The sequence below is a fragment of the Citrus clementina genome, unplaced genomic scaffold, assembly GCF_000493195.1.
Source record: "Citrus clementina cultivar Clemenules unplaced genomic scaffold, Citrus_clementina_v1.0 scaffold_2, whole genome shotgun sequence".
NCBI classification, from domain to species: Eukaryota; Viridiplantae; Streptophyta; class Magnoliopsida; order Sapindales; family Rutaceae; genus Citrus; species Citrus x clementina.
The window spans coordinates 11152336-11162333 of record NW_006262688.1 but is presented as its reverse complement, the minus strand read 5'-3'; the positions used below and the strand labels follow the sequence as shown (position 1 = coordinate 11162333).

Genomic DNA, 9998 nt, shown 5'->3' with positions numbered 1-9998 from the left:
GGTTTTTATTGCAACTCATTCTGGCACACTTATGACAAGCGACAGAAATTCTTCGAGCTCGTCGTTTTCTTGCATAATTTCCTTTACCACAACCAGGCATGTATGCAATAAATTTTGGAGGTAACTCACCCGCCGATCGTACTTTAGCCTCGATTAACCAACGGATGTCAGCAGGTATGTTATTCCTCATGAGTAATCGCATGCGTTCGGACCGAGCTTTATAGATCGTAAGGAGGGCATTCTGAGGAAGTGAAGGGAATCGCTTGTGAAGCTTCGCTAGAATCTCGTTTCTGTCCATACTTTCGCCTCAGAATATCAGTTATTATGGGAAACTGAAGTAACCGACTTGATTATCACGGAGTACCGTTATCCGCCACTTCACCGGGGTAACAAACTAAAGCACACAAATAGAAAAACAAATTAAAACACACAAAGAAAATTAAAATCGTCCTCTTATTGAATTTACCTCAAGCTCCAACTGGATGTCGTAAACACTTCTCTCAATGTCTCTGAGTTGGCGTTCTAAACCCTCAACATAGGCTACTAACTCTGGTGGTTGTAGAGCCCAAATGCGTTGTGTCTTACAAAATTGAATCTGCCTTTTGAGATGAGTTTTGACACGTTGAAGTGGTTTAAGAATGTTCAGGAGGAACGGTCTAAGTATGAGACTCATGATTAAAAATGATAAGAGAAAACTTAATGGTAAGATAAACACACTTATGCAAAAACAATTTCAATTAGCAAAAGAATAATAATAAAAAGAAAGAAAGAAAAATCAAATCAACGAAAAGAAGAAAAAAAAAAAAAATCAATTCAAATTTGGTGGGTCACTCAAATTTATTTCGGTGTCTTCTTCATGTGGTTGGTACTCTAGATATGGCTTTAATCTTTGACCATTAACTTTAAACGTGACACCGTTCTTTGGGTCCTTAATTTCAATTGCCCCATGTGGAAAAACAGTATGAACAATAAAGGGACCAGACCAACGAGAGCGTAACTTACCTGGGAATAGGTGCAAGCGAGAATTGAATAAAAGCACTTTCTGACCTGGAGTGAACGTTTTTCTCATAATTTGCTTGTCATGAAAGACTTTCATCCGTTGCTTGTAAATCTTGGCATTTTCGTATGCATCGTTGCGAATTTCTTCAAGTTCTGCCAGCTGTAATCTTCTTTCTGAGCTGGCTTGCTGCATGTCAAAATTGAATTTCTTGATGGCCCAATATGCACGATGCTCGAGTTCCACAGGTAGGTGGCAAGCTTTTCCATACACTAGCCTGTAGGGTGACATCCCAATCGGGGTCTTGAAAGCCGTTCTATATGCCCATAAGGCATCATCAAGTCTTAATGACCAATCTTTTCTGTCTGGCCTCACCGTTTTTTCTAATATGTGCTTTATTTCTCGATTGGAGATCTCAACTTGGCCACTGGTTTGCGGATGATACGGGGTCGCCACTTTGTGTGTGATTGAATACTTTGTCAAAAGAGCTTTGAATGCTTTGTTACAAAAGTGGGCACCACCATCACTGATTATCGCTCGAGGGAATCCAAAGCGTGAAACAATGTTGCTTTTCAAAAATGCTATCACCACCTTGTGATCATTGGTCCTACATGGAATTGCTTCTACCCATTTCGATACATAGTCAACAGCAACCAATATGTATTGATGGCCAAAAGACGGGGGAAATGGTCCCATGAAGTCGATACCCCATACGTCAAAAATCTCAACCACTAAAATTGGATTTAGTGGCATCATGTTCCTTCGTGTAATGCTCCCCATTCGTTGACACCTATCACATGAAGAACAGAAAGTGTAAGCATCTCGAAATATAGTTGGCCAATAGAAACCACATTGTAAAACTTTAGTCGCTGTTTTCTTAGCACTGAAATGGCCTCCACAAGCTTGTTCATGGCAGAATGAAAGGATATTCGGAATTTCACTTTCTGGGACGCATCGTCTAACAATTTGGTCTGCACAATACTTGAACAAATACGGGTCATCCCAAAAGAAATTCTTTATTTCTGCAAAGAATTTAGCCTTGTCTTGCTTGGTCCAATGCTCTGGAAGTTTACCTGTAACAAGATAATTAACTATATCAGCATACCAAGGTAATAATTCCACACTCATTAATTGTTCATCTGGAAATGACTCATTCAATATTAATGGCTCTGTAATTGAGTCAAAATGGAGACGAGAGAGGTGGTCCGCCACAACATTTTCTGTCCCTTTCTTATCTTTGAATTCCAAGTCAAATTCCTGCAAAAGTAACACCCAACGAATTAGCCTAGCTTTTGCATCTTTCTTTGTGAGAAGATATTTAAGAGCAGCATGATCTGTGAACACGATTATTTTACAACCAATGAGATAAGATCGAAATTTCTCTAATGCAAACACTACTGCTAGCATTTCTTTTTCAGTAGTTGAATAGTTCAACTGTGCATCATTCAATGTCATACTAGCATAGTAAATAACGTGGGGAATTCGATCAACTCTTTGTCCTAATACTGCTCCTACTGCATAATCAGATGCATCACACATGAGTTCAAATGGTAAGCTCCAGTTTGGGGCCTGAATGATGGGTGATGATGTCAACAACTGCTTTAATTTTTCAAACGCCATAAGACATGAATCATTAAAGATAAAAGGTACATCCTTAGCAAGTAAATTGCATAAGGGTCTAGAAACTTTGCTAAAATCTTTAATAAAACGTCTATAGAAACCAGCATGCCCAAGGAAAGATCTTACTTCTCTGACTGTTTTGGGTGGAGGAAGATTAGAAATGAGATCCACCTTGGCTTTGTCAACCTCAATACCTTTGCTCGAAATGATGTGACCGAGAACAATACCTTGTTTTACCATAAAATGACATTTCTCCCAATTTAAGACCAAGTTCTTCTCGACACATCTCTGCAGAACTAGTGTTAGATGATGTAAACATTGATCAAACGAGTCACCAAAGACAGAAAAGTCATCCATAAAGACTTCAAGGAATCGTTCAACCATATCAGAAAAAATGCTCAACATGCATCGTTGAAATGTAGCAGGTGCATTGCATAATCCAAATGGCATTCTCCTATATGCAAATGTGTCAAAAGGGCAAGTGAAAGTAGTTTTCTCCTGATCTTTTGGTGCTATGGGGATCTGATTGTATCCTGAGTAGCCATCTAGAAAGCAATAAAATTCATGACCTGCTAATCTATCAAGCATTTGATCAATAAATGGTAAAGGGAAATGGTCTTTACGTGTGACAGAATTCAACTTTCTATAATCAATGCATACACGCCATCCTGTAGTCACTCTAGTGGGTATCAATTCATTATCAGCATTCGTAACTACTGTAACTCCTGACTTTTTGGGGACAACTTGTACAGGACTGACCCATGAACTATCAGAAATGGGGTAAATGATACCTGCATCTAATAGCTTAAGGACTTCAGTTCTAATAACTTCTTTCATATTAGGATTTAACCGACGTTGCATTTCCCTAGTAGATTTAGCATTTTCATCAAGGTGAATGTAATGCATGCAGTCTACTGGATTTATACCTTTAATGTCTGCTATGGTCCATCCTAATGCTCCTTTATGCTCTTTTAAAACATCCAACAACTTACCTTTTTGTTCGTCATTGAGGGATGATGAGATGATTACCGGCAGAGTACTTTCTTCCCCCAAAAATGCATATTCCAAAGTGTTGGGTAATGGTTTGAGCTCGAGTTTCGGTGGTGATTCTGATGATGGGATGAGTTTCTTCTCTGATGGTGCTAGTTGTTCAACTCTTGACTTCCATTCATTAGTGTCCATGGATGGTACTGAGTCAAGCAGGGCGCTGACCTCTTCGACCGATCTGTCAATATCAAAATTAAAACCAAAGTGAGTTAAACATGTTTGTAAAGGATCATCACTAAGGTTTGAAACAAAAGTATCATCAACTAATGCTTCAATTAAATCCACATCAACAATTCCATCATCTGCACTGTGAGGTTGTTTGGCAATGTTGAAGATGTTCAGTTCCATAGTCATGTTGCCGAAGGACAACTGCATATTTCCAGTCCTGCATTGAATGTGAGCATCCGCAGTTGCCAAGAAAGGTCGGCCTAGAATAATGGGGATGTGCTTCCTTGAATCCTGTATTGGTTGAGTGTCAATTACAATGAAATCAACAGGAAAATAAAACTTGTCTACCTGGATAAGCACGTCCTCCACAATACCACGAGGTATTTTCGTGGACCGATCTGCAAGCTGTAACACCACTGGAGTTGGGTGTAATTCTCCAAGTCCAAGTTTCACAAACACTGAATAAGGTAACAAATTTACACTAGCTCCTAAATCCAACAAAGCATTCTCAATTGTGTGGTTCCCTATGCTACATGAGATAGTGGGGGAGCCTGGGTCTTTGCATTTTAAAGGAATTTTATGTTGGAGTATAGAACTAACGTTTTCTGTTAAAAATGCCTTCTTTTGAACATGCATATTTCTCTTTTTAGTACAAAGGTCTTTAAGAAACTTGGCATAAGATGGAACTTGTTTAATAGCATCAAGTAAAGGGATGTTAACACTTACCTGTTTGAAGATTTCGAGAATCTCACCTGTGGATTTTCCCTTTTTGCCTTTTGCTAACCTCTGAGGAAATGGAGCTTTAGGAACATATTCTCGTGGGTTGGTTTCTTCTTTTTCCTCCGGTGGTGAGTCCTCAACATTCACAGGTACAATTTGATTTTCTTTTGTCACCGGCATCTCCACTTTGTTGTCGACTTCCTTTCCTTTTCGCAAGGTCATTACTGCTTTGACCTCTCCATGCTGTTGTGGTGAACTGGCACTTGCTTCATGTACTCCTTTAGGATTAGGCACTGGTTGACTTGGAAACTTACCTTTCTCAACAGTCATTGCCAAGGTCTGAACTGAAGAAGCAAGCTGTCCCACCATCTTCTCAAGGCTTGAAACTGATTGAGCTTGTGAATTGAAGCCTGTTCTCAACTCATTTCGTAGTCCATCAATAGTGCGGTTCTGTTGCTCAATCGTGGAGTGAGTAACATTCCTGAAATTCTGGAATGCATCCTCCCATGGTCTAGGTTGAGAGTGGTTCTGGTTTTGATTGTATGGTCTAAATGGTGGCTGAGAGGCTTGAGGAACTTGAGGAATTTGTTGCATTGGTGGAGCTGGAGCTGCTGGTCCATTCTGTTGGAATCCTTAAGACCATGAAAAATTGGGGTGGTCTCTCCATCCAGGGTTATATGTGTTGGAGTATGGGTTGTAATTTGATGGCTTTCTCATTACACCTATGGCATTGGCTTGATCTGAGTATGAGTCATGGTCATGTGGTTCTGTTGATTTAGCAGTTGATAACGATGCTATTTGTCGAGCAAGACCTTCAACCATCTCCTTGACTTCTTTGATTCCCGAAGTTGACTCGCCAATTTGAACCTCATTTACTCCCTTAATTCTTCTAGTATTCCTGATTGATCGACTCCGTTGTTGGGAATTATCCGCTTGTCGCTGGAAGAATTCCCAAATTTCTGATGCACTTTTTGACATTAGCTCTCCTCCACTTGTTGCCATTAGCCATTCTTGCACATTTGGCAATAATCCCTCCAAAAAGTATTGGCATTGGTGCCATTTTTCGTACCCATGATGTGGACACTTCAAGAGTAGCCCATTGAATCGCTCCCATGTTTCAAAAAACTGCTCGTCCTCTCTCTGAGTAAACTCTGAGATTTCCCTGCGAATAGCATTGGTTTTATGCACTGGGAAATATTTATTCAAAAATTTAGTTACCATTTGTTCCCATGATGAAATGCTATTAGCAGGCAATGTATTAAGCCATGAACGAGCTCTATCCTTTAAAGAAAATGGGAATAATCTGAGTTTAACATCATCGTCTGAAAAATTTTCATATTTAAAAGTTTGACAAATGGCATGAAAATCATTCAGATGATTATATGGATCCTCATTTTCTAGGCCATAAAATGTGGGGAGACAATTTAGCACACTAGGTTTTAGTTCAAAGCTCCTAGCAGCTACATTAGGGTATCTTATGCATGATGTGCTCAAATTAGCTAAAGGACTGAAGTAGTCCTTAAATGGCCTCTCCTGTGGTTGCAAATCCATTTTATTTTTAATATGTTTGTGTGTGCGAAGTGTTTTCTCAAGTTCAAGGTCTATAGGTTCAAGATTGGGTAATAATGACCTACGACCATGCATGCAAAACAAATAAAATAAAAATAAAGATGGGAACAAAACAAATAAAAATAAAGAAGAGGGAGAAATTACGATACTAACCTTATTGCGCTATTACAACCTTTCTATAAAAATACACAAAAATAAATACGTGAAAGAAATTAACTAAAAATTAAATTAATAAGATAAACAAAAAAAAAATTACAAAGAAAAATAAATGGAAAATTAAATTACATAATTTTAAAGAAGAGAAAAAGAAAAGAAATACTAACCTTTAAATGTAGATTCACTTTTTTTTTCTTTTTTTTTTTAATTTAATAAAAAAAATACAAGAAAACAAATAAAAGAAATTATTCACAAAAATTAATTCTATGAATTAAAATTACTTACCTCCCCGGCAACGGCGCCAAAAACTTGTTGTGCAAATTTTAATGTACTCGCAAGCGCACGAATCTATTGTAGTATAGATCTATGGTGACGAGTGTCGATCCCACGAGGAGGTGGATTTTAATTATATATAGAATTAATTTTGTAAATGGGTGGTTGGAATTATGGTGGAAATGATTTGGAATATGCTAAAACTTAAATTAAAATGGCGAGAATAAATTCTAAAATTGGAATTGCAATGGAGAGAATAAATTGAAGAGAAAATCTATTAAATTGACGTACTTGGGTATCTGGATCCGTATCAACATGCATCATGGGCTAAATAATCCGTATTAATGTCAATTAAATCATGAGGGGGGAATCCACACCTCATGAACCACGTTCTAATCAATATGGTGCTAAGGGCTTATCGTGCCAAATAATAATAACCTTGTACTAGAGGGCCGGTGAAACCAAGGCGGTACTAGACAAGATTAGTATTATTTGTCGACGAGAAGTCAAAACATCCACAAAAACTAGAGGGGAAGAGAAAATAAATTTACCAAATTAAGCCCATGACACATGTTGAGACTTCACCTTCAACCCAAGCTTGAAAGAAAATTAGCCACTCATAATTGAACTAGGGGCAAAATGAGAATTTATTAAAATACGAAGAAAATACAAGATGGAGAGGGAATTACAGAAAATGGATCCCAAAAATGGATTCAGAGCTATCAAATTAGGGGGGGGAGGCCCCCTTTTTATAGATACATGGAGTAAATCATGGCCATCGGATTAAAAACAGTTTGGACGCTCAGGATTGCGCCACGTCATCAGTCAACAGTCCACGGTTTGACCACGCGGATGAACAGTAACACGGTTTGACCCGACTTTGAACAGTAACGCGGTTTGACCCGGATGAACAGTAACGCGGTTTGGTTGAAAATAATCCTGTGTGATGCATGCACCGTACACGAGATTTTTCGTCCACTGATATGCTGCCACGTCACCATCAACAGTACATAAGAATTTTAGTCCAACAGGATCGTGACACCTCATCAGTCAATGCCACATCATCGGTCAATGCCACGTCATCATCCGTCTATGTGAACAGTGTCGTGAACAGTAACGTAGACAGTACCGTACACGTGAATAGTACCGTACATGTGAATAGTGCCATTTTTCCTTTTATGCTCCTCCTAAGGTTTTCGACCGTCCTGAGTTCAAAAGTGATGTCCGTTTTGCCGTCTGATCTCTCCTTTATTGTGAAATGACTATAATGCCCCTAAAATACATAAATTACTTAATTAAAATAAAACACACGTAATTAAATCACAAGAATGTTAAATACATAAAAGTAAGGGTTGTTAGTAAGACTTGAAATGTAAAATGACGGTTTTCTCCTTTATAAATATGCATTTTCTAACACTCAACAGCTTGGATAGTGAAATCCTCAAGCCGGGTGTACTTGGAGGCGTGGATGTAGGCGGGGATAGCCGAACAACGTAAAAATACTTTTGTTTGTTTTCTCTTCCCTTACTCTTTTAATATTGTGCTTGATTGAATTTATTGTTTTTTATTTGATTAAGGCAATAGATTAAATTGTTGTGCGAATTGTATTGCATAATTTTAAAATCTCAATTCACCCCCCCTCTTGGGTTGCATAACTTGTATTTCATTTGGCATCAGAGTAAGGTGCTCTTGTGTAGACTTAACCGTCTAGAGTTAAAGATCCATGACAACCCATAATGACTCAACCTTTAGGGAAGGACAATCTGCAATTAGACCACCATTTTTTTACGGTAATGACTACCCATATTGGAAAACTAGGATGAGAATTTATTTACAAGCTTTACATTATGAAATTTGGGAAATTGTTTGTGATGGTCCATTTATGCCTTTGACTAAAAACGAAGTCGGGGATGATATTCCAAAACCTTCACGGGAATGGAATGAATTGGAAAAGAAAAAAGCTTCTCTAAACTCCAAAGCTATTAATGCCTTATTTTGTGCACTAGATAAAAAAGAGTTTTATAGAGTATCTAGTTGTGAAAGTGCTAATGAAATTTGGCACAAACTTGAAGTTGTTTATGAAGGCACGAATCAAGTGAAAGAGTCTAAAATTAGTAGGTACACTCGACAATATGAATTGTTTCAAATGGAACAAAATGAGAGTGTGTATTCTATGTATACTAGATTTACAAACATAGTGAACACTCTAGGAGCCCTAGGAAAGACCTTTTCAAATAACGAGAAAGTTAAGAAAATTATTAGGTCGCTACCTAAGGAATGGAGACCAAAAAAGACTGTCATTGAGGAAGCCAAATATTTAAATATTTTACCTATTGATGATTTAATTGGTTCTCTTATTTCTTATGAGGAAGACTTGGCAGCCGAAAGAGGCAATGAGGAGTAGAAGAAAAGCATTGCTCTCAAAGCCTCGAAACATGAAAGTAATGAGGAAAGCGAGCTGGATGAGGAGGAGATGGATATGCTAGCTAGGAGGTTTAGAAAACTTTTTAAGAAACCCGGTGAGCGAAGAAAATTTAGAGACCTCAAGAACCGAAAGGAGAAAAAGGAAGTAATAAAATGTTATGAGTGCAAGAAGCCTGGCCATATAAGAACGGAATGCCCTTTTCTCAACAAGCTCAAGAAGAAAGCAATGGTAGCCACATGGGATGATAGAGATGAGGAAACAAGTGATGATGAAGAGCATCAAGAAATGACAAATCTAGCTCTCATGGCAATTGGAGACAAATTAGATGATGAACTTGATGAGGTAAATGATATTTCTACTTATGATGAATTATATGATGCTTTTAAAGAATTGCATGATAATTGGATAAAAATTGGTAAAAAGAATGCATGTCTTAAAAAGAAAATAGTAAAGCTCACAAATGAGAATGAATCTCTAAGTGCAAAGATTACGTGCCTAGAATTAGAGAATAAAACATTGCATGATAAAGTTGCATTATCAAATGAGAAACTTAGTACTTCACATGAGCATCTAGAATCATATGTAGATAACTTGAAAAATGAAAATGATGCTTTACAAAAATGCAATGATTCATTAAATAAAAAAATTAAAAGACTAGAGTTAGATAATAAAATGTTGCATGATAGAATTGCATCATTTAAATGCAAACAAAGTACTTCATATGAGCATGAGAAATCACATGTTGATGAATTAATGAAAGAAAATGAAGTGCTTAAGAAGAAGAGCAATGAGCTAAATCAAATTGTATTAAAATTCACAAATGGGCAAAAGATGTTGATAACTTGCTTAATTCACAAAAATGTGTGTTTGATAAAAGAGGTATTGGTTATAAGCCAAATTTAAAAAAAAAAATATTATAAGAGTTATTTTGTTAAAACTACCTCCATTAATGATAAAATTGTATGCCATTATTGCAATCAAAATGGTCACATAAAGCTTAGATGTCCGATTAAAAAAAATGCA

At 37.3% G+C, this 9998-nt stretch overlaps 1 non-coding gene across 1 annotated transcript; it reads left to right on the top strand.

Moving 5' to 3' along the window:
- The first annotated feature begins 5618 nt into the window (after positions 1-5618).
- On the top strand, positions 5619-5722 carry LOC112101244. Its single transcript, XR_002907371.1, has one exon. It is a non-coding gene; the product is annotated as a small nucleolar RNA R71 (small nucleolar RNA).
- The last annotated feature ends 4276 nt before the right edge of the window (positions 5723-9998 follow it).